Genomic DNA, 24,330 nt, shown 5'->3' with positions numbered 1-24,330 from the left:
CTCTGGTGTGTGGTAAGGTTTGACTTATCACTAAAGCCTCGTCCACACTCCTGACACACAAAAGGCTTCTCTCCTGAGTGTGTTCTCTTGTGTTTTATGAGGTATGATTTATGACTAAAGCTCTGACCACATTCATTGCACAAATGAGGATTCTCCCCTGAATGAATCATCTGATGTTTGCTGAGAGTTGATTTGTCTCTAAAAGGCCTCTCACAATCCCTGCATACATAAGGCTTCTCCCATGAGTGGATCCTTTGGTGTGTGATAGGGGTTGACTTATCCCTAAAGCTCCGCCCACACTCCTGGCACACAAAGGGCTTCTCCCCCGAGTGTGTCCTTAGGTGTCTGATGAGGGTTGACTTTTGCTAAAGCTTCGTCCACACTCCTTACATATGAAAGGTTTCTCCCCAGAGTGTGCCATCTTGTGTGTGACTAGGTTTGACTTCTGGCTAAAGGCTTGCCCTCACTCTGTGCAGAAATAAGGCTTCTCCCCCGTATGTGATCTCTTGTGTGTGATGAGAGCTGATTTATAGCTAAAGCTTCGGCCACACTCCTTGCAAAAATTAGGCTTTTCTCCTGAGAGGGTTCTCTGATGAAAAAAGAGGGCTGATTTCTTGTTAAAGCCTAGCCCATAATTTCCACAACTCACTATTTCAAATCTGGACAGATCTACCCACTTTAATACTTTGTCTGTTTCTAAACGGTTTGCTTTCTCAGCTGAGCTGAGCTTTATTTCCACCACTCTTTTGCTTTCCCTCAAGCTTATTAGCTGTCCATCAGGTGGGTTGGAGAAAGTTCTAGAAATAAACATCCCTCCTGCCCTCTCAAAGATTTGGAACCCTCTTCTCTGTCTTCATCTTCTTACTTGTCATCACAGAAGCTTTCATAAGAAAGTGGTTGCTTCTGCTGCTTCTGATATGCTGGGCAGCGAGTTCCTGCAAACAAGCCTGGGCAGAATGGACGGCAATAATTGTGTGGCACATGTTGGCATGATTGTTGACTGCAGAAGTCCAGAGCAGAGTAGGAATAAAGTTGAATATCTGGCTTTGAATCTCCTGAACAGAGACATTCTCTCTCCTCTCTCCAGGGCTCTTCCCCCTGCTCTAGCACAATGACAAGTGTTGGCTTGGGAAATGGAATTCCCAGGAAGACCAGGTTGCTGTAGTTTTCTAGCATCACATACCTGTACAGCAGCCTCTGAGCGTGGCTCAACAGCGGCCACTCTTCCTGGGTGAAGTCCACAGAGACATCATGGAATGATGCAAATGCTTCTTCTCTCCTGGCTGTTAGCCCCAAGGGTATTTTCCGATCTTCTAAGTGGTGTCTCCGAAGAAAGGTGAAGTCTTACCTTTGCTCAGTTTTGGATCCTGTGGAGTAGCTACCCCCAGGGTGGAGTCTACATCTCTGTGCAGATCCCAGATGTGGGGACGTGTCACAGACAGAGAGGTTAAAGCTGGTGAAGACACAGGTGCAATGTCTGTCCCACGGCAGGTATAACAACTGTAAGGAATGATGAGTGAGAGGCAGACTCCTACAACACCTGTCTTTCTTTTAGAAGTTATATAATTTTAACTTTTACATTAAAGGTATGATCTATCTCAAATTCATTTCTGTGTTTGGTGTATGATAGAAATCAGTTCGTTTTTTTTCCATATGGAAAAAGGAAATTTTTCCAACATTTCTTAAAGAGACTTTCTTTTCCTTTTTAAATGCATTGGTGTGTTTGTTGAAACCAATGGGTTATATTAGTACGGATCTAATTCTCAACTCTATTCTGATGTCTTCTACGATCTTCTAGTTTTTGATGGTGTCTGCCTTGAGTTGGAAGACTTGGCTGAAGTTTCAGACAGGTTTGCTATACTACAGCCTTCAATTTCACAAAGTCCTGGAATCTAGTTATTTAGAGAATGCCCAAAGCTGAGTGATTGACTTCTCTTTACCTACCAGGCCTTTATCCAGCATTTCTTTCTAAAGGGTAGGGTGGGGAGAGAGGTACTATGGCTTTCCTAAGTTGGGGTTCTTCCAATCTACATTCCATTCCAACCAGATCTCAGCGTCCTTATTCCTGGTATGGTACTCTGAATCCAAACCTGGCAATGACCCACAGATAGAAGTGGCTACTGCTCTCTCCTCCTCTCTGAGGGGTTTGTTTCTCAATAAAATTCAGTTCATTTAGCTTCTTCCAGTCCACCAGTCTTCTCTGCTTCATAGAGAAATATGATTTGTATTTATATTTTGCTATTTTTCTTGTTGTTACCATTAGAACAAAGGTCTTTCTTTTCTTTTATGGTTTAACTGGCAGCAGAAGTGTTCCTGGTGGGGGAAAATGAAAAGAGTTTAGAATTGTTTATGGAAAAGTAAAAAAGAACTTATATGTTGAATATTTTGTGCTACAAATTCTTTTTTTCTTCTTCTTATTGTGCTATCCAAAATTGGTTATTTTTTTTCTTCATTCATTGAAATTTCCTCATAAACCTTTAGAACTATTTAACATTTACATTTAGTAACATTATTCTAGGATCAAATGTCAAAATTTTACCTTGCTTTTGTGATAGGGAAAAAAAACGGAATGATAGAAGTCAATACAACAGTCAAAAAACCAGGAGTCACCTTAGCAATTTTTCTCTTATTTGTCCATTGAATACGCTATCCAAAAAGGTCTTCTCAATGACTCCCAAGAAAGTTCTTTTCAAGCAGAGACTTAGGAATACAAAAGGTCAAGTTTGTTCGTTATTTCTCAATTAAAAAGGAGCAGGATATATATTATTTAAATAAGACAGAGAGTGGTGAATACAACATTATGAAGTGAACAAATAAGATACTTTCCAAAACGTAAGCTGGAGAAATCATCTCTGTTGGTTTAAGTGACACAGTGAGGCTTGAATTACAACTCAAAAAGCTAATAGTAGTTACACTGAATTTGAATCTGGCACTGGCTATTGATTCACAAGTAAGCCTCAGTCTTGGATTCTGTGTGGTAGCATTAGGACAAACCCAGGCAGACACAGTTTCACTAGATGTACAGATTGTTAGAAACCTAAAGGCAGCATTCACTGTGGTGCTCCTACAGTCTTTCAAGGCATATAAGTCAAGTGAGTAGACAATGTGAAGGAAGAAAAGAGTCTTCTTGTGTGCTTTCCCTGTTTTTCATTTATTTACCCATATTTACATTCCTTTTACAATGTTTCAGCATTCACGCTATATGGAACAGGTATTTGAGTGGCAGCACTTTTCACACAGGAGCATGATTAGATGATATTAATAATAGCTAATAATCATAATAATAATCATAACAATATAATAATACTAATAAAATAAATTTCTTTATGTATCATATAGCGGCCAACTAGTAGGCATTCAAATATAAGCAAAGATCATCCAGTAATCTAAAAGGTCATTGTAGAATTCTCTATGAGTAATATGAAAAGATTAAATGTCTATTCTCAGCCTTTAAGCCACAGAATTGCTACCCATTCAGCCTAATGCAAGATGATTCTCAAAATATCAGTGTTACTCAAGCTACAAACAGGAGGAAGGAAATTAAGGGAATTCTGTGGTCCAGTAAGTTTGAAAATCATTTGGCCAACACATCTTATTCATGTTTCTTAATTAAAAATTTTTTCAGATACTTCAATATGTCTAAATCCACTCTCAAGCTCCAAGATAGAAACATAGGGTGTTGTGTTTGTGAAACTTATTTGATGAAGAAATTCCTTTCCCAAGAATATCCTCTAAGACTATTGCTCTGAAAAACATGCTTCAAAAAAATTGGCCTAATTTCAATAAAACACATGTTATTGTCTTTTGTCTTTGTTTTTGTTTTCTCAAAAAAAAAAAGCAAGATCTGGAGTTCCCTTTATCCAAAAAATAAAACAAATATGTCCAAAAGGAAAAGTTTTATTGCATTCATAGCTCTTTGAAAATTTTTGTGAAAATTGAATCATTTATTTTAAAAGAAGTAACTGGAGGAACCCAAGATATATGGAGAAAAATGTATAGTAAAACATTCATAAAAGATTGGTGTTTGTCCTTGGTTAGCCTTTAAGGGGAGTAATTATTAAATAGTGGCATTTTCTTTCCATACTTTCTAAATGCAAAATGCTTCATGCCCTTATCAGGATGTTTTGAGGTTGTGTTGTGTTGTGTTGTGTTATTGGTGTAGATGCGTGTATATGTGTATGTGGTGTGTGTGTGTGTGTGTGTGTGTGTGTGTGTGTGTATGTGTTGTGAATTTTAGAACATCTGATGAAACTAAACAATGAATTCCACAAGGGAAAAGACCAACTGTTACCATTTTTGTTTTTCAGAATGATAACTGTACCTATAAAACCGAAGCTTCATAAAAAAAACACTTCATATATTTAAACCGTTTCATCAGGCTCTTTTTCAAATCAGTAACTTTTACATTCTACAGTTTGCAAGATCATTTTCCTATGAAATGTAATATAACTCAGTAAATATCTAGCAAGTGTATAATATGGTAAGGCAATAGGCTATGTGCTAAAGATTCTTCTGTTACCACTGCCCATATATCAAGAAGCTCAAAAAATTAGAGTACAATTTATTTCCTAATATGGTGGTAGTTTAATAACCTTAATTAAGAGACCTAAACAACTGTGAAGAAACTACTACTGCAACACACTTAGGTTACCTAGGGCTCTCTGCTTGATCTAGAGAAGTTAAGGCATTCATTCACCCTTCACTACATGGAGAGCAATATATCAGAAGTATAATTAGAGAATGGATAGAGACTAGTGCTTTTCTTTCCAGATGAACAATAATAAATGAATGTCAATTTCAGCACAAAGCTTAGGGATATAAGGAGCAACTTAAAAATATCTCAGGTACTGAAGGACAACTGAACGTCATACCAAAATTTCAGCCAGGGGACTGTGGTGGTCAGTGGTGGGGCCAGGGATAAAGGCAAGACCATGTGGGAAATAAGAGTATGGGTGGGGGTGGAAATAGGTTAAGGTAGACCAAGTGGCAAAAGGGTACAGTGAAAGAAACTAAAAGTAAAGAGGGAAATAAAGGTTCATATTCTCCTAATAGTGCACTAGCAAAAGAATAAAGTTTAATAATATTTAGAATGAGTCATAAGAATCCTGAACCGTGATCTTTCCAACATGAGTACACAGTACATTCTATGTAAAATCTATTATTCTAAATTTTCTACGAAAATAATACTGTGTGTGTGGCACCTGGGTGGCTCAGTCAGTTGGGCGTCTGACTTTGGATCTCGACTCAGGTCATGATCTCATAATTTGTGGGATCGAGCTCTATCTACATCAGGCTCTGTGCTGACACTGTGGAACCTGCTTGGAATTCCCTCCCTCTCTCCCTCTCTGCCTTTTCCTACTTGTATGCTTTTGCTCTCTCTCAAAACTAAATAAATTCATAATGATAATAATAGTAATAATAATAATATTGTGTGTATGTATTTAAAATTTGAGATAGATACTGTCATGTTCCTCATCTGAGGGATGAGGCACTGATATGGTAAGGTTAAGTCATTTCTGAAAGTCTTAGAGTCAAAACCAGATGCAATAAGAGACAGAAGTTACCCTCATTATTAAAGCACATGAAGATAAGCAGAGAATGATAAGGACAAAGGAGAATTGGAAATGAAAAGGGCTAAGTCCCCTCAGACTTATCAAATAACAATACGTTGCTTTCAATATGGAAGTGTTCTGCAAATGTAAGAGATATTGGGGGAAAGTGTTAACTACTTCAAATATATACACTTAAAACTGTTACATTGAGAGGCGCCTGGGTGGCTCAGTTGGTTAAGCCTCCGACTTTGGTTCATATCATGATCTCAATGGTTCGTGACTTCGAGCCCCATGTCTGGCTCTCTGCTGTCAGAGCCTACTTCAGATCCTCTGTCTCCTTCTCTCTTCCTTACCCCTGCTTGCACTCTCTTTCTCTCTCTCAAAAATAAAATTAAACATTAAAAAAAAACTGTTACATTGAAAAAAAAGACAGAGCTAAGGATTTAAACAAAGCAATCTAGTTCCAGCATCTGAGCCTTCATCAATATGATGTACTATCACTCTGAACATAAACCCTCTGATATGGGTCTAGACCAGTTTATAAGAAGGAACTGAGCCCACAGGCAGAGCAGAGAATAAGGGGACAGGGTAAGCCATTTCCTAAGAATTAATGAAGAAATTATAGCTTGTTTGGGGCTGCTGGGTGGCTCAGTCAGTTGAGCATCTGACTTGGCTTGGGTCATGATCTCACGTTCGTGAGTTTGAGTCCTACATTGGGCTCGCTGCTGTCAGCCTGTACTGTGGAATCCACTTTGTATCCTCTGTCCCTCTCTCTCTGGCCCTCCCCTGCTTGTGCTTTCCCCAAAATAAATAAATATTAAAAAATGAAATTACAGCTTGTTTGATTATGTGCTTATTTGAATTTTGAATTGATGTGTCAATAGCCCTATATCTGTGGAATAAATAGTCCAGACACAGTGAGTGTCTGTTAAGGATGTTTGCTTAAATATTATTCTGCCAAGTATAAAGAAAGGCTGGTAATCGAGGGGAGAAGATAGCCAAGAGTTGGCCACAGGGAATTACATGAAAGCACACTCAGTGCTCTCTTTCAAGCCATGACTGCCTTTTGCTTCCTTGGTCAAATCAGAGAAACAGCTGCATATTGTCGGACTTCTCAAATGCTCTCATCTGTCTAGCACATGTCAGCTATAAATCCATGGGAAGGATTTGGACTGGTTTCATATATTCTTTTTCTACTTCCTCATACTTAAAGAAATAGTCTTTATATTACCATCTTGTAAATTCACTGATAAATGACAAAGACATTTTTAAAAATGTACATACTTCAGGGGCGCCTGGGTAGCGCAGTCGGTTAGGCGTCCGACTTCAGCTCAGGTCCGATCTCGCGGTCCGTGAGTTCGAGCCCCGCGTCGGGCTCTGGGCTGATGGCTCAGAGCCTGGAGCCTGGTTCCGATTCTGTGTCTCCCTCTCTCTCTGCCCCTCCCCCCGTTCATGCTCTGTCTCTCTCTGTCCCAAAAATAAATAAACGTTAAAAAAAAATTAAAAAAAAATGTATATACTTCAGCAACAGAGTCACAACTGGAACACTGAACTCATAGATCAGGCAAGAGTGTAATACTTTTTTAAGATTAGTTCAAGAAGTTTTTATATCTACATAAAATTTAAAAAATTAGATTGAAGGGTGCCTGGGTGGCTTAGCTGGCTAAGCATCTGACTTTGGCTCAGGTCATGATCTCACAGTCCGTGAATTCAATCCCCACATCAGAATCTATGCTGACAGCTCAGAGCCTGGATTCTGCTTCGAATTCTGTGCCCCCCTCTCTCTCTTCCCTTCCCCTGCTCGTGTTCTGTCTCTCTCTCTCTGTCACACAAAAATAAATAAACATTAAAAACATTGAAAAAAATCAGATTGTTTAAAATGGAAAATGACTTTTGGTTCTATATATCTAGTTCTTAAAATTGCTGAAGCCAGAAGTTTACAGTAAAAGATCAGATATATCTCCTTGCAAACTATAGCATCGGTGTATTTGCAGTGTAATCTCTCTAATCTGTCTTCTTACAGAAAACAAACTCAGGATAAAAGTGAGCAAAATTCACATTGATAATTGTGTGGACTGCCAACTTTGGACTCATTTGGAAAAATTTTCATGAGAAAATATTTTCAAAACGTTCAAATAGGCTATAGTTAAGTTCTGTGAGAAAGTCAACATTTTATAAGTTAGGAAGAATCCTGATGAATATCACGTGATGATATTCTATGTGTTAGAGAAACACAATTTACATCCCCTGAATTAAAGCAATCAAGAACAAAATAATTGCTTGAACTTGGTAGGATGCACTCCCAGCATGGTTTGCAGATGATAGTATAGTGAGATGTGATTCCTTGTCCTTCTCCTTAATGGCTAGGTACAGTATGGGTGACTTCACCTCTCTACACATCAGCTCTTCACCAGTGAAATGGAGACAAAACCATATAACATAGTATCTATAGTTAACAATATAGTATTGTACACTTCAATATTTTTAGAGTTAGATCTCCTCACAAACAACAACTACAAAACAAACAAACAAAAAACCCCAAGAAAACTACAAAAAAAAACACAAGGAAATTTTTGGAGGTGATTGATATGTTTAGTGCCCTGACTGTGGTGATGGTATATCAGATGTAAGCATATGTCCAAACATCAGGTTATATACATTAAATGTGTATGGGGACACCTGGGTGGCTCAGTCGGTTAAGCGTCTGACTTCAGCTCAGGTCATGATCTCATGGTTGTTGAGTTTGAGCCCTGCATTGGGCTCTGTGTTGATGGCTCAGAGCCTGGAGCCTGCTTCAGATTCTGTGTCTCCCTCTCTCTGTGTCTCAAAAATAAATAAACAATAAAAAATAATAAATGTGTGCAATATTTATATCAATTTCACCTCAAGAAAACTTTTTAAAAAGAAGAAAATAAATGGAGAAAATAATATTCTTACTTCATAGTTTTGCTTTTGAAGAAAATAAAATGAAGAAATGTCCAACAAAGGTTACTGATATTATTTTATTTTTGTCTTAATAGTAAATCTCTTACCACTTTTATGCAATCCATTGTTTAATAATTATAAAACCCAAGTCCACTTGAATTAAAGACATTCTGAGGAAATTAAACAACCCTTACAAGGTCATATTCCAGAGCTCGTGTGCTTAACTCCTACGCAATAACTCCTCTGGCCATGCAAAGTGAGCTGTTGTTCCTGATAAGGATCCCAAGCTACTGTAAGAAGCTCAATTCCAAAATTAAAATAAAATAAATTGGAGTATACTAGCATGGATTAATGTTAAGTACACTTGACTTTCTCTGGAAATGGGCAAAAAATTCTTTTGAATTTAGCCAAACTAAGTGAACAAAGTTTGGCATTTGCTTACTTCCTATGTTAGGCCATCCTTTCCCTCTTTGATCTAATGCCTTTATTGAAGACTTCTCTGAGTCCCTGCTCCTAATTTTCAATACCTAATTCTCCATAGATCAATGTTCTACCCAAGGATAGACTATAACATTAACTGGTACTAATTGATCATTCAATAGTTGACTTAGAAATAGCAACCAACACAGAGATATAACCACCAATGGAGGTTTGAGGTTGAAATAGGTGGAATTTTGTGCTCTGAAATAGCATTTCTTAGATACTCATCTACTTTTCTTTGAGCCTTTAGCTTTAGAAGTCCCTATGCCTTCTTAAAAATCTAACTATCTTATTCCAGAAGACAGAACACGTTTATTGCAGAAAAAAACACATCATCATCATCATCATCATCATCATCATCATCATCAACAACAACCACAACCACAATAACAACAAAGAAAGCAAGGAAACTCTAAACTCTTTCTATCTGGAAAGAAAGTTAAGTCCTTGGTGCATTGTTTTCTAGATCCTTTGGTGTGAGATTATGTCCTCTATCCTCTGAGGCATGACATCTCTTTACACACTCAAACACAGTTTTATTTTGAGCTTGTGTTTAATTTTTTCCACTCAAAATTTAAAAACAAATAAACAAAACAAAACAAAAACCCATCACATTTCTTCCTAGCATTAAATGTTTGGGACCATGCCAATACATCCCAATGTCACTTTGCCAGTAAAGGGAATAAGAGATATTTTTTTCTGTCCCTCTGAAAAAATTAGGATGAAGCAAAGTTTTTTATGCCTAGCAGTCTCCTTACTGAGCTTTGTCTAAGCCAGGAATTCAGAAGTGAAGCTTAGCAAAATAGGCTAGAATGTTGACACACATTGAAAATTAGACTTTATGTAATTGACATATAGCCTCTGGGCAAAAACATAATCAAAATGAGATTTCTATTTCTATTTTTCTTACCTTTTATAGGGCAGTAAAATGTATCAGTTATTTTTTTTAATCAATAGAAGGAATTCTAGAACAAAAACTACAGTATGAATTTGTGAGAAATATTTTATCTTTCCTCATTTTCAAGATATGGAAAATTGATGAGGTTTTTTTTTTCTAATGAGCACTATATTCAATAACAACTTGGAATAAAAATGTAAGATGGTATGAAAGTAAAATTAGGGAGGCTCATTAAAATCTGTACATCTTCCAAACATGTACAGCATTGAATAATTCATTAGCTGTTTAACACATTTACACACCCTTAAAAACCATACAAACTGATTTTACTACTGGAATTTTATTTTTTTTCATTTCCAAAAAGGATTATATGGTTTTTTTTTTATCTATGAGACTCCAAAAGTTTAAGTGCAAAATAATTAACATTGAGTTCTTGCTAATTAAATCAGCAGAGGAGATTTAACTGACACTAGACTAGGTTCTCAAATTAAGAGACTGTCTCATTGCATTACACAGAGTGCATTTATCACAAAGAAACTCTCAGCCTATTTATTTGATATGACAGTTAATGGGTAAAGAAAATGAATCTTCCTAATGTTGTAGGCAACAAATGCAGATCTTTCCTGCTTCTAATTGTCTGTTCTAGATTTGAAGCAAATATATTGTTCTTAAACTAAACCAGAATATAATACCTCAAGTAAGTTTCATTTCAATAAGTTGGTGAGTGTCATTGAACTAAATAAAAAGATGAAGAATTCTGAAGATGTATGTGCAAACATATGTAAACTGTACTGAAACATGATGAAACACCAAGGGATATATTGTAGCTTAAATTATAAAATAAGCATAGAATTGAAACAGCAAGAATATCCTAGGCTTCTTTTTAAATATCACAAAATATGTCTATCTTAGAAATTCTGTCATACATTTCTTTTAATATATTCACTTTTTGATTTGTTTGTATTTTTTGAATTCCTTGTACATGACAGCCATGATGCTAAATGCTACACAAAAAACTATAAGGAACAGCACATACCTGTTGGCTCAAATTCTTCTAAAGTCATGTACTTTATGGAAAAGTTCTGAGAATTTTGTACATGGGCAGCACAGAGATGAACTTAAAGATATAACTTAGAATTTGTCTCCAGTAGGATAGAAGCCTATTGACTGGTAGGGAAATTGTGCTTAAACAATATCAGCAGCTTCAGTAAATACCAATAATAGACTTCTAGTTTTTGACATGTGCTTGAGAGGTTTCTTGAAAGATTTTTTAAGAGTAAAATTAATTAATTTTAGAATTGACCAAATTCATTACAGTACTTTCTTCATAATGTTTTAAAGTCAACACCGTAAGTTGATTTTCTAAACTGCTATATTCCTAACATACAAAGGAATTTTTATTTATTTATTTTTATTTTTGTTTATTTATTCATGTTTTTTCGAGAGAGAGTGAGAAAGAGAGAGAGAGGGGATGCAAGTGGGAATGAGTAGAGAGGGAGGAGAGGGAGAATCCCAAACAGGCTCTGCACTGTCAGCACAGAGCCCAAATGCAGGGCTCGAACTCACGAATTGCGAGATCATGACCTGAGCTGAAATCAAAAGTCAAACGCTTAACTAACTGAACCACCCAGGCATCCCCAACAGAAATTTTTAAAAAATAAGTGAAAAAAGTAAATGAAATAAATAAAGAAGTGATTTTCTTTTTAATATATTTATCTGCAGAAGGAATATATTTAGCTAACCCAGCTCCACATGACTTTGATTTGCTATTGAATATATTTTATCAATATAATATATAAAATGCCTTGATTTTTAAGCCAGGACCAAGAAAAAAATAATCTCCAGTGATCCTATGATAATTTAAATACCAACATGATTTAAGGTGTGATCAGAGTCAGGAATATGGATTTGTAAGACAAACAAATCAAACGTTAGAACAAAGCAGTTTTGAGTATTTATAATAACTTTGTTCCTATAATTCTGCAGAAATATGCTTGTATGCTTTAGAAAAATGGAGAATGGAAATAGCAATAAATCCACATTGTTATAGTGGTCTTAGACTTCATGCAAGCACCTAAAATAAATGTATCTTACGCTAACAGAGCATATTTCTCTTATTCTTGATATTTCACAATCATCTCTGACAGTTAAACTAGTTCAATTAGGTCAGGTCAGCCTGGTAAATAGAGAATATTTCTTTTCTGCGATATTGTTTTTCTATTAATTCCCAGTTGGATTATATTAATTTTGTTGGCAACTACATTACACTCATGTGTAACCACATCCTCAATTAACTAAGATGCCTAAGATGTTTTCAGTATATACTACATGTACATCTTCTACTTTGGCTATTATTGCGGATTCTGATAAGATGCAAGGTAAGGTAACTTGAGTCTATTGTCATCCTTTTAGACTCTGAAGCTAACAATCTTTGATGGCAGTGAACAGTCCACACTGCAATTTAAGAGCATTTTGGTACACAAACTCAGATATCCCACCAGCATTCATAAAATCAATAACGTCATATGTCAATGAATAAAACATTTTAAAGAAACAAAGTCAATACTTTTTTTGATAGTTTAGTGAAAATGGTGGGGATCAAATTGTATTTTCAAAGGACTTAAAATGGGCTAAATTAAGGCTAAGGAAAAACACTTAAAAAGGAAAACATTTTCCTAACAAATACTGTTAATAAAAAGTAAATTGGTAGTTTAAAGTTTTATACACAGTATAAAACATATTCCTTCACAAAACAATTTCACATTTTACCATTTAACCTTACATGCACACTTTCTACAATAAGTTTTATTTTATTATGAAACATAATAAGACATTTCAAAACAAGAAATTTATTTAATGTGTTACAAGCCCAGGACCAAACAAACAGACTTCATTTTCTTGTTTTCTTTTAGCCTTGATCCAAATACATGAATAATATACATACATATTTTAAAATATTGTCTTTATTTCCATTACTATATTTCACAGGATATGTCTGACATTTCATGCATTTATTTTTAGAACATTCAGGAAGTAAAGCAGCCTCATAGAAAATCAAGCTTTGCCTACCCAAATGATTTCAGTTTTCTGAAGCTGCAGTTCTCAATATAGCCTTTCATGTTCTTCCTGTTGGCACTTTGGACTGGACACAGAAGCTAAAACCCAGCCATCCGCATGTTAGTGTCACATTTACAAAGAAAAGAAAACATCAGACTTCCAGTCTCTGGATGCCACAGAGAGAGATTGCACCAGGAGGAAAAACAGTTTCCTGTGTGGTCTGCCCAAAATCTTTCTTCTTCAGAACTGTAGACAAAAACACTTTCAAGGTCTTTTCAGTCCCAGGAGAGGTAGAGGACACTCATGACTATGGCAGTTTTACTCATCTTTTCTCAGACAGAGAGAGTTACCACTTAGGGAAATGGCCTGTTAAATGTGAAAATGGATTTTTCGCACTTAAAATGTAAAAGTGGGGGAGTCTACAGAAATGGTGTGGGCATGAATGTACTGCAGCCCAGCTCACAACCTACATTCTCACTTATGCCTCTGGGTATCTGACACAATATGTACAGAATGGTAAATAAACCTCTGGAAGAAAAAAGGAAAGAGAAAACTACCTTGAAACAAATGGATTTTTGGGGGAAAAAAGTGATTCTTGGCTATAAAACATGTCCAGACTTATAAAAAGAGTCTTTATAATATCTCATAGCTATAAAGGTTATCTAATTTACCTATAAGCTTCAGTCTAAAAATTGGATCCTTGTTAAAGATTTTGTATGAGTACTTGCTTCTTAGAAGAACTTAAGTATTTCCAGGTTAACATTGACACGTAGACAAAAATGAAAGAGAACAGACTTCCAATCTAATGATGGTTCAGATGTATATATGTTTTTATTTTGTATATAAAATGTAGATATCTTGTATTTTGTTCTTGACGAGGTTCATTCTAGTAAAAGGAGAAATAAACGTCTTTAGTAAATGTGTACTAGAATGAAGTACTTTCTATGCATTTTATTATTTACTCCTAATTATAAGTACTAAATGTATAAATATTCCCATTTTGAATTTTGGCTGTTTTAAACAGGTCAAGTAACTTGGATAAAATTAAATAGTTTATAAGCTATATAGCTGAATTTTAATACAGATGCAATTTTGGCTTTGATACATGAAAACTAACTATATACAAGTGCACCCCTAACACACAGGTACTAAAAAAGCGTAAATCTGGGTTGGCAAACATTTTCTGTAAGGGACTAGAAGTAAGTATTTTAGGTTTTGCTAGGTATATGAGCCCTGTCACAGCTATTCAGTGTTGCCATTATAATGTGAAAGCAGTCATGAATAATATATAATCAAAGAGTATGGGTGTGTTCCAATAAAACTTTATTTACAAAAACTGATTGAAGACCAGATTTGGCCTGTGGGTGGTACTTTGCCTACCCCTGGCTTAAAATAATGCAAAACTTGGAATAAGTTTTTACCTTTTGCCACAATAACATGAAAAATAATTTAAATGTTAACATAAAGAGGAATAATTGTTTAAAACAATTCAAAGTTAAAACACTGGAGCAACTGGGTGACTCAGTTTGGTAAGCATCTGACTCTTGATTTCAGCTCAGGTCATGATCTCATGATTAGTGAGATTGAGCCCCACATTGGGCTCCAAACTGACAGCACAGAGCCTGCTTGGGATTCTCTCTCTCCCTCTCCCTTTGCCCCTCCCCTACTCATGCGCTCTCTCTCTCTCTCTCTCTCTCTCTCTCTCTCTCTCTCTCAAAATGAATAAACATTTTGTAAAAAAGCAAGAGAAAACAACATCAGTTTAGAGGGAGTTTAGAGGGAGTAGATAACCAACTATCTAAACTCTTCCTAACTTTTTACCTATGGATTATGCAGGTTTCAAAAGAGAAGCTGAGTTGAAAAATAACAGGAACTTAACAGACACAACTTACATAGTGAATTCAAACCAAAAGGGGTCAGGGACATGTGACCAAAATACAGAAAGGAAATCTCAAAAGTCTCTATGGTAAAAATGCAATTACCTAGAAGGAGAACTGGTATCTGTGTAAGTCATGGTGGCTACAGTCTTGTGTGCAGAATACCATAGAAAAGAGGTCTATGCAAGAGAGGGCTCCAGAAACCTGCAAAAACAATTCCTAGAGCTCTTAGCTGAGAAATGATTCACATATAATAGTGAGGACTATTACTAACCCAAACTAATGAAAAAACAATCTATAAGGATTATATTACCACTTAATCTGAAACAAAACCATAGTCACGAATAATTCTTATTACCACAGGCCAAAATGGAAAACAACTCATGATTCACAGAACATCAAGTAGAGTCCTCAGAAGGATTTTAGCTAGGTTGTGGGGTAAAATGAGTCCTAACTTATAGCTTCCCTGGTTTCATCAACAGATTTTTAAAAGCAAGCCTATAGGGGGCAAAATGTTTTCAAAATAACTATGCCTCAGAACAAGATCAAGAATGTTTATAGGGATATGAAACATCCAATACCCAAAAAAGCAAAATTCACAGCATTTGGTATTCAAATCAAAATATTATCTGTATGCAAAAAAGCATAAAATCCATAAAGAGGTGAACACTGAATTAATAGTTAGAGTCCCTGATGGAGCACATGGGTGGCTCAGTTGGTTAAGCATCTGACTTCAGCTCGGGTCATGATCTCTCAGTTCAAGAGTTCAAGGGTTTGAACCCCACTGTGGGCTCTGTGCTGACAGCTCAGAACCTGGAGCCTGTTTCAGATTCTGTGTCTCCCTCTCTCTCTGCCCCTCCCCTGCTTGTGCTCTGTCTCTCTCTCAAAAAGAAATAAATATTAAAAAATTTTTTTGAAAAGTAGAGAGAGACCCTAAAATGACACAGATGATAGAATTAATAAACAGAAACAGGAAAGCAGTTATTATAACTATACATAGTACAAGAAAGTAGAGGAATACTGAGATTTTAAATGGAGGAAATAGAAAATCCCAAACATAACCTAAGTGAAACTTTGGGAGCTAGAAAAATAAACATCTGAAATAAAACATGCAATAGCTGAGGATAAGAGCAGATCATTTACTGCAGAAGAAAATATTAGTGAGCTTGAAGACATAACAATATAAGCTATCTAAAATGAAACATAGACAAAAAATAAACAAAAGAAAGAGAGATTAGAAAATAAAACATAAACAGAGCATCAGTGAGCCATGGGATAATCATACACATACATATATCCTTTTCAGTGAAAAAATCTGGAAAAATACTTGTATAAGTAATAAAAAAATATATGTCTCCAATGTAATGAAAACTACAAACCCACAGATATAAGAAGATCAATTAATCCTAAACACAAAATATATTTTGAAATTTTTCCTTTGGATAGTTTCTTTAAAATATGGAATAAACAATTTAAAAATATTATTTAACCCTTTTCACACATTATAAAAACTTTTATTCATTTTTGAGTTTATTGCACATCCAAATTATTTCTTCCCAAGGGAATCCACATGGGTATACACTTTCAAGATATTACATAAAAAAATATGTTTTGTCAATCACACATAAAAGAGAATCTGGCTGGATATAAAGAGGTTGGGGTAACTAATTTTTACCCACTTATGTCAACCTTTGCTCACATTTTTGTAATTTAGTGTTTCCATAAATTAAAATGTTAGTAAAATTAGGGATCTTATATATTGAGATAATATCCATCCCCTAAATAATAGACCACATTTCCTTTTATGAGGTCCCGCCTAATAAAACAAAAATTTTCTCATCCCTGACAATATAATAATTACTTTTTGTGAAAAATTAAAACCTTTGCAACCTTAATCTTTCCTCCTCAAACTGACAGATTTAAAAATACACACAATTGCATATTTGAATCTAAAAAATATTATTTTTTTAAGGATTCATCTTGTAGGAAAGCAACATAACATGTTATTCAAATTGAAATGAGATGCCAAAATTTTTGCTTTATCATTATCATCAGTTCTATTTTTTTTCCCTTTCTAAGGCTGTAAAAATATAAAAGCAAGATTTAGCATGAACTTCACTATTCTTTAAAACAATGATTTTTATTTATAAGACTAAACTATAGATGTGATTTATCATTTCAAAAGTTTTATGTTACTTTGGTTCTAAAAATCTCAATTCACTTTCTGGTACTGTGACAATTGCCCTAGTGACTCAAGTTCATATCATCTTTTTTTCACTTAAAAGTGGGGACAGAGTTAAACTCAGTTGATGTCAGTAGTGGTGTAACATCAGTTATCAAATAAATCACTCATAGAATACAACTGCTGCAAAACTTTGAGTTGTCCTAGTTTTTATACTGTAGAAACAATAGAGGCATAGCCACATATTGATAATCTAACTTATGAGTTAGTCTTAAAGTTCTACATGAAAGGAGCAACTGAGCACAGATGTCCCCATATCTTTATTTTAATTTTTTAATGTTTATTTATTTTTGAGAGAGACAGAGACAGAGCATGAGTGGGGGAGGAGCAGAGAGAGAGGGAGACACAGAATCTGAAGCAGGCTCCAGGCTCTGAGCTGTCAGCACAGAATCCCACGTGGGGCTCGGACTCACAGATCGTGAGATCACTACCTGAGCCGAAGTTGGACACTTAACCAACTGAGCCACCCAGGCGCTCCCCATTTTTTTTTTCAAATCTTTAAAAATTGTTCCAAATACAGCTATGGAATCAATTCAAGTATCCAGTCATAATAAAAGTAATCATGCAATTTTAGAAATAGACTTTCCATGTACAATTGTATTCAAAAACTCAAGGGGACATGAGGTGATAAGAAACTCATTTATTGCTCACTTTTCTCTTTGAATGAGAAAAAAAAATCTCTGTTTTAAGTATTAATGGATCCTGAGATTTATTTGGGGCTATCTCTAAAGAAAAATGTATCAGCTAAGAATGTATACTGGAGAAACTTCACACAGGGAGTAAAGAAGTACTGGTCTGGCTCCAGATAATAAAATAAGAACAAGTTAGTGGCAATTATAAAGGGACTTGTAGCAGATTAAAAACAACTTATTTGTTTTTAATTTGTTTAGTTTCCATACAGGGAACTCAGTAATGGGTAGGAATTAGGGGAACAATGAATTAAAATTCTGTTTTGAGTCTAGATGCATTGCTCTAATGAAGTTGTTTCTACTACTTAATTTTGTCTATTTAGTAAAATGAAATTCTCTGATAATTTTCCTCATCTAATTCTAAAATAATATGAATAATGGATTAAACTAGTAAAATGTTTTGAAATAACATAAAATAGAACTCCAAAAGTATTCCTCAACGGAACATCCATAACATGATTTTGGCTCATATTTTTAACACAGAATGTATGCGGCAGCTTCTGTTTTTATTTACTCCAGAGTGACTTTTGTAGGAATTATTAATAGAAAATATCTGTGAGTCAGTGTAATGAGAGTGATGTGTTGTACATCAAAGCAATAAAATTGATTCATAGGTATTCATAAACCTTAAATCATTGAAGAAGTTCCATAAAGTAATTTGAATATTAAAAAGATACCACAATTTTAGAAATTCAATCATTCAGAATAATATTCATAAGATTTTCTAAACCAGTGCTTCGATTTCTTCTCCTGATCTCTCTTTCCTGAGCAACTGCAATTTTGTTTCTTTTTTATTATTGTGACTTTCCCAACTGATACCCATAAAATTGCCATTAACAGTAATGTGAATAGTTACTTTAGTAAAAAAATTTTAGATAAAGTCCTATAATTGGTCTCACTCAAAGGTATAGTATATAGCTTTTGTATAAGAAGGAAAAGTTTCACAGAAATAATTGCTATTTCTGCTGTGGCTATATGCCCATGTCTGCTTCCCAAATGAAATGGTGAACCAACTATGCATGCTTCCCGTTGGATTTAGAGTAACCCTCAAGGTCTGGTGTATCTGCTACCTGAGGACATGGTCAGTTAGACAGTTACTCCAATCTGAAAATAGAGCAAAAGTATATTTCATCTTTATCAGATATGTTCATAGTCTGGAGTGGTTTCTAGCAGGTTTTTTAAAGCAGAGTAATCCAAGACCTCCCCCTTCACAACAATGTTACTTAAATAAAATGAGCCACATGAAACTTTTTGTCCTAAAATGAATCAGTTTTCCTGGACAACTATTTTACATCCATCTAATATGTCATTAATATGTCATCTCTCTTAGAAGATGGGGTGGGGGACATAAATAAATAAATTCACCATAGCATGAAACAATGTAAGCAAATGTAGGGTGTTTTTTTTTTAATGTTTATTCATTTTTGAGAGAAAGAGACAGATAGAGTGTGAGCATGGGAGGGGCAGAAAGAGAGGGAGACACAGAATCCGAAGCAGGTTTCAGGCTCCGAGCTGTCAGCACGGAGCCCGATACTGGGCTTGAACTCACGAACCAGGAGATCATGTCCTGAGCCAAAGTTGGATGCTCAACCAGCTGAGCCACCCAGGTGCCCCAACAAATGTAGTTTTTTTGACAAAGTATCAAACTGTTAAGAATGCCACTATTTGGATTTTTTATTACTATTTACTCTTTCTGGCATGGTGGGTACATAAAGGAAATACATTTATTTTTATTTTAATTTTCTTGGAGCAGAGATTTGACAGTATTACCTTTTATACATTTTCCTTGAGTCCAATTCCAGATCTTTCTTCCACAGTACTTGAGAAAATCTAGCTGATTAACCCCCTAAATCATCAGGACAAATAAATGTAATGTGCATTAATCTTCAGCACAGATCTATAAATAACTACTGAACTGCTAAAAGTGACCCAGCCATTCATCAGAACTGTGGACCAAATCTTTTTATGACTGGAAGTGACTATTACCTAATCATTTTTAAGCCAATTAACTAGAATATTGTATGGAAACTGTTTTATGTAATCATCTATCACACTCTATAAAGAGTACTCTTCCAGAGTGTCCTTAGGTAAATATTTTCATTAATTTTGGAAATTTATTATCTGGTCTCACTTCCTCTGCTCAACTGCCCTGTAATATCTGTCTGGGTTTAGTGTTTTACAAGAAAAAATGTTATCTCATGCCTTCCTTTACAGTTAGTCCTTTAACTTCTACCTCTATGTCCCAGGAAGGTAGCTATACTCATGAATTGCAGCATTAGGCACACACACACACACACACACACACACACACACACACTTGTTTTGTTCACAACATCACAAATGCATATCAAACAGAATATATTTAAATTTTTTTTAATGTTTATTCATTTTGGGGAGAGAGAGACAGAGTGTGAGTGAGGGAGGAGCAGAGACAGAGGGAGACTCAGAATTCAAATCAGGGTCCAGGCTCTGAGCTGTCAGCACAGAGCCCGACACGGGGCTCAAACCCACGAACCGTGAGATCATGACCTGAGCCGAAGTTGGACGCTTAACTGACTGAGCCACCCCGGCGCCCCCAGAATATATTTTATATGATACTCAGGCAGCTAAAGAAACACACATGGCAAACTAACATCACTGATGGGTCAAAATAAACCTATTATAATTCTAAGGGATGCATCAGTCTAAAGCTAAACAAATACAGTACTGTTTTTCTCATGTATCAAAAATGCAAAGGTAGGAGATCCATGGAGTGTGAAGCTACTCAATATTTTGAGCTCCACTATTATTTCTGCTCTGCCATCCTTAATAGATTGGTCTTTGTCCTTACGTTTGTCAGTTGACACGAAGGAATTAGGTAGCATATGAAAAAATAACAGTTGCACACAGATCTGTTTGGTGCCAAATTATATAACCTCAACTCCACCTCCACCCCACCCACAAACACACACACCCACTACACGAAAGTATAGCATCACTGTCTTATATAGAAGACTAGATAGAGGTACAAATATATTGACCTTTGAATTGCTCGAGCTGAAAGGTCTGAGTGGACATAGGCCCACACTCCTTAGTGGATAAATGATGGAGCAAAAGTAAAGAAAGATGATAACAATACAAAAAGTTGAAGAACTTTTGAATCTCCCTCAGTGAAACTTCTGTCTAGAGGCAAGTTTTCCTTAACCTCGATCTTCTTTCAGGAAGTCTCCATACTGTATTATTAGAAGCGTGGAACACCAGGAGGTAGTAGGTTAACTAAGATACACTGCAGACTTCAAACTAAGATATTCCTTATTTAATATTCCTTTCTGCAGGCAGTCATCATATGGACTGAAATCTGTGAGAGGATGCCCTCAACTCACGGCTGATTGTTTTACTTTGTGCTTTGTGATAGCTACACAAGTTTCATTTTTTAGTCAGACTTTTTCTGTATTGTTTTGTTTTGTTTTCATGATAATCTATTTAACATTTTAGAATGGGACAATAACCATGCTACAAAGATCATGAAAAAAATCAGTCTTCAAATTCATCTTTTCCCAGCCTCCATCCCCGTGCTCTTCACTGAACGAGATGCCATACTCAATAAAGTCTTACAGAAGACACCCTGAGTTCTTAGCCTGAGGTTTATGTATAACTGAAGCATGAAAATAGAGATGATTTATACATTTCAGTGCTTATGACATTATCTTGCTATACTCTTAAAAATACAAAATGTAAATACTATATATATTTCAAAGATAAAAGTTTCTTACGGTAAGAATATTTACATGCTTATCTTGCATATCTATCAAAGTATTCTAAGTGTCCCTTGCAAGCATAATACTCCATTCTATTTTGGAAAATATTAAAAGATCCATTTAGCTTTAAATGTCTTGTGAGTGTGTGTGTGTGTGTGTGTGTGTGTGTGTGTGTGTGGTGTGTGTCTGAGTGTGTGTGCATGAAAAGTGATGATGAAGGAAAGTCATATAGATGATGGAGATGATGGTGACAATAAAGCTAAGTTTATTTGAGTTATTTCCTATGTAATACAGATAGCATAAGCAAGTGCTACAGATTAACTTCATGTGAGAATGGCATGCACTTGGCAGAAGCCAGTTAGAATCTTGGGTAAAGTGACTGGTGTAATGGTAATATAAATAAGAGGACAATTGAAGTTACAGTTACAAATTCATCTCATGCAGATCAATAGATAGATAAACTTTCTATATATTTATAATCTTGGCACAATTTGATTGATTGGCTCTTTTGAGTGAGGTCTATATACCTGTTAGCATGAAAAAAAATAAAATAAATTTTCTGAAAAGTAAAGTACTGTTAACTTATTATTATTCTAGGTGTTACAGATATTAGCATATTTATATAATTTCTCTTTCGTGAAAATACTTACATAAAATAAACTGCAAAAAGCATAATTAGTACAGTATATGCATTAACATTTAATAATACATTACAACTTGTCCTCTCAAAAGTTATATCATTTGGTACTCTGCCTTGACTATACAGAAGAATTTGCTTGTGACTACTTATTGGTCAGCACTGAATTTTTTTTAATTTGAAAGTTTGTTGTATGAGAAACATTATACTTTGTTTTTACTTGTACTTCATGCATTATTAGGAAGAATAAGAATATATTCATATATCTAATATATTTTTATTATTTTCTTTATTATTTTTCTTTCCTTTTTTAAATGTTTATTTATTTTGAGAGAGAGAAGAAGATAGAGAAGGAAGAGAGAATCCCATGCAGGCTTCACACTATCAGCCCAAAGCCCGATGTGGGGCTCGATCTGAGATCATGATCTGAGTCAAATTTAAGAATCTGACACCCAACCAGCTGAGCCTCCCAGGCACCCTTTATGATTTCACTATTCATATTTTTGATCAATTCTTCTGTAATGACATATAAATAATTTTAATCATTTTAGAGCAGGATGAATATGTGTAAGACCTTTCGCTGTATTTTATAGAAGTATAAAGTGATGAACAACAAAAATGCTATACCAGCATATTTGTGATAAATAAAATTATTATTCTTGAAGAAAACAAACACACGGGTAGCTCAACATTGTATTTCTTTTATCTAACACAGCTTGCCTTATTTAAAAATAAAGCTAGGCAGCAAAATAAAAGTTTCAAATTGTAAGCTAAAAACTGAGGTAGACCCTACCTATACAAAAAAGAAAGCTTATTTTATGATTCTTATGTTAGAAAATATGCTAACCCAATAAAGAATGAAGCTGTCCTTAAGGGAAAAAATGGTCTCTTTATTTTTACTACTTACTCTCTCTTTATCAATATAAATATGTCTCTAATTTCAATACACATAGCCTCAGTTTAAGAAAGCATATCTCTAATGAAAAAGCCATCTTGGGCCATTATTAGAATTTGGAGGTGCGCCTGGGTGGCTCATTCGGTCAAGTGTCCGACTTCGGCTCAGGTCATGATCTCATTGTTTGTGGGTTCAAGCCCCACATTGGGCTCTGTGCTAAATGCTTGCTCAGACCCCAGAGTCTGCTTCAGATTCTGTGTCTCCTCTCTCTGCCCCTCCTCTGCTCACCCTCTGTCTCACTCTGTCTCTCAAAAATAAATAAATGTAAAAACAAATTTTAAAACAAAAAAGAATTTGGAAGTGTTTTCAAAAAGCATTCCAAGAAAATAAGTAAAACATTAAATTAAAAAAATATGATAAAGAGATTTTTACATACATATGCAGAGAACTTTTTCAGAAATAACCCAAAATTTTTTTATTGTAGAAAGTAGGCTTGTATTAATTTGTCAGTATTTATGTATTAACTACATCATTATAAGGCCAACAGTTTTATTGTATCCACAATGGTAGCCCTGATAACAGCAACACATTGACTTGTTTCAACAGAGGTTATTACAAACAAATCAGAGCTAGAGTCAATCTTTATATAATTTGTGATGGGAAATATCTTAAAGAGAAGTTTAGAAATTCAGTTGACCTACTTCCAATGGTCTGCATTACCAAAGGTCATGCAGAGAAATAGTCTCTTCCGTATTTTAACTCTTTCCTGATGACATTACCCTGCGTGTTGCTCAACACTGACTAAAGATAAGTCTACAAAATAATTGTTTGACAACTTGTTGTCATGAAAATATCTTTTCTTATTATTCTGATGATTATATCAAATGATTAATATTAACTTATTGAATATTCCTGTCTATAACAATATTCAGAAGTGAATTTAATATTCAATTACTTTGCCCTTCTGGGATGTTTCTCTCTCCTCCTTTTTATGATCCTTATTTTCTGCTAATTTTTCAAATCCATAAATATACATATACGTATATACATATGTGTGCATCTATTTAATTTGTACTTTACTTCAAATCCTTTCTACAAAAAGGTGTCGTATACAATAAAATGTATGTATGTATATTTTTAATATGCATATTTATCATAAAAATCAACAAAGTAAATTCACCTATTAAATCTTCAACTCTAGCCTGATATTAAGAAAATATAAAGATATGACTTTTGCAGTAAAAAAAGACAAAAAATCTAACAAATACATATTCATTCAAAAATGTCCCTGTGTAATTCAAAAAATATAAACAAATACATATTAGTTCAAAAATGTCCCTC

Source organism: Lynx canadensis, chromosome D1, assembly GCF_007474595.2.
Source record: "Lynx canadensis isolate LIC74 chromosome D1, mLynCan4.pri.v2, whole genome shotgun sequence".
NCBI classification, from domain to species: Eukaryota; Metazoa; Chordata; class Mammalia; order Carnivora; family Felidae; genus Lynx; species Lynx canadensis.
Note: the sequence above shows the minus strand (reverse complement) of the source record.